Genomic DNA, 2,256 nt, shown 5'->3' on the forward strand with positions numbered 1-2,256 from the left:
CAGAGGAGTTACCAAAGAAAACTCAGGTTCCCAGTAGAAAAAGGCTGCTGCTGCTGCCAAGTCGCTTCAGTCATACCCGACTCTGTGTGACCCCATAGGTGGCAGCCCACCAGGCTCCCCCATCCCTGGGATTCTCCAGGCAAGAACATGGGAGTGGGTTGCCGTTTCCTTCTCCAATGCATGAAAGTAAAGTCACTCAGTAGTGTCCAACTCTTAGCGACCCCATGGACTGCAGCCTACTAAGCTCCTCTGTCCACAGGATTCTCCAGGCAAGAGTACTGGAGTGAGCTGCCATTTCCTTCACCAAGAAAATGACTAAGATAGGATAAAACCTAAAGCACAGATGGACTCCTTCACATATTGTGTTTATCTCTTCTATTAAAGCACTCTATGGCTCAGATGGTAAAGAATCTGCCTGCAATGAAGGAGACCTGGGTTCTATCACTGGTTCAGGAAGATCCCCTGGAGAAGGAAATGGCAACCCACTCCAGTATTCTTGCCTGGAGAATTCCATGGACAGAGGAACCTGGCAGGCTACAGTCCCTGGGGTCACAAAGAGTCAGACATGACTGCGTGACAAACACATCCATTCCTTAAGTTGCACACACGTGCATATACCTGCATGCAAGCGTGCTAAGTTGCTTCAGTCATGTCCGACGTTTGCAACACCACGGACTGTAGCCCACTAGGCTCCTCTGTCTGTGGAACTCTCCAGGCAAGAATACTGGAGTGGGTAGCCATTTCCCCCTCCAGGGGATCTTCCCAACCCAGGGATCAAACCTGCATCTCCCACATTGGCAGGAGAGTTCTTTACCACTAGCGCCACCTGGAAAGCCTGGTGTATACACATCAGTTCAGTTCAGATCAGTCAGTCACTCCTGTCGGACTCTGACTCTGAGACCCCATGATCTCACTGCAGCACACTAGGCCTCCCTGTCCATCAACACTAGCACTTACCAAATATCACATGTGCAAAGTGTAAACTTTAGGTACATAGTAGACTGGATTGATTCTATTACAACCATGTGTCAAAACTGAAAGCAGATTTAGAACAAGAAAAAGGCAGAAAAAAAGATTAATTTTAACAGACTCTCATTCAAAGCAGTACTTCTTAACACTTGGGTGTGGAAAAGTTCCCGGGTGCTTGTTATATTCAGAATCCTGGAATGTTAATCAGGAAGTCTATGGCTAATATATGCATTTTTAACAAACACACCAAGTAATTTTCATGTAAACACCAAGGGATTCTGATGTGGCCCAGTCCACACTTTCAGAAATTCCAATTTAAAACCTGGGCTTTAATGTTTCACACATTAAATCTGATCCTCAAATGACTCCTGTGCATAGTTTAAGAAATAGGAAAAGAGATTTAAGGACACAAAGTTTCTGAAAATGTTCATATTCCCAGAGACTAAACCCTACTTTCTTGGCACATCTGTGCTTCTTCAGTAAAACACAGTTTAAAAATGAATCTCAGTCATTCTTAAATTCTATTATATAATTTGGGGGAAAGAAGGGTAATTTCTCACTGTCTTCAGTGAGAGAAGAATCTTATTTTGTTAAAATCCAAAAATAGTGAGGAGGAAAACTGGCTGGGAATTTGCAGAAAGAGAGAATCTGGTACTACGTTAATTTACAAACCCTGAAGCTTTTAGCAACAGAACAGGAGGACAGGGAATACTTCAAGCAAAGGAGTGCGCTTTATGTGGAGCTCAAGACTTTCTAGCACCTGAAAGCCATAAACATCACAGACTTCCTCAAGCTCTATGTTGCTTTTAGGAGACAGACCACCTAAAAATAGTTAGATGCAGATTTGCTTGAGTTTGAAAGAGCAACTTTGTCTCTCTACTTACAAAAGCTCAAGCTGAGCCAGACAGCAGTATTAGAAGCTTTTCAACAGAGCTTAAAGAGGAAGCACAAACATCTGCTAGGTACAGAATAGATTTTTTTAAGAACAGGAAAGTAAATTAGAAATCTAAACAATTTAGAAAGACTGAGACAAGAAGTTTCCTTGGAGAATAGCCTGAAGCCATCTTGACTGGCATTTGTCCTAAATGGACTTTCTTTCATTTTTCTACTTCTCTTGTCTATCTCCAACTTCATCTTGTACTTTCTCCTCCATCATGGTCAATTAGAAAGAGCTGGTCTTGCCATCAGAGGAACCACTGATCCCTATTATTGTTATGATCTGAATTATGTTTCCCCAAATTTCTATGTTGAAGGTCTAGCCCTCAGAACCTCAGAATATGACTGTGT

This window comes from Bos indicus x Bos taurus, chromosome 11, assembly GCF_003369695.1.
Source record: "Bos indicus x Bos taurus breed Angus x Brahman F1 hybrid chromosome 11, Bos_hybrid_MaternalHap_v2.0, whole genome shotgun sequence".
In the NCBI taxonomy this organism is placed as follows: Eukaryota; Metazoa; Chordata; class Mammalia; order Artiodactyla; family Bovidae; genus Bos; species Bos indicus x Bos taurus.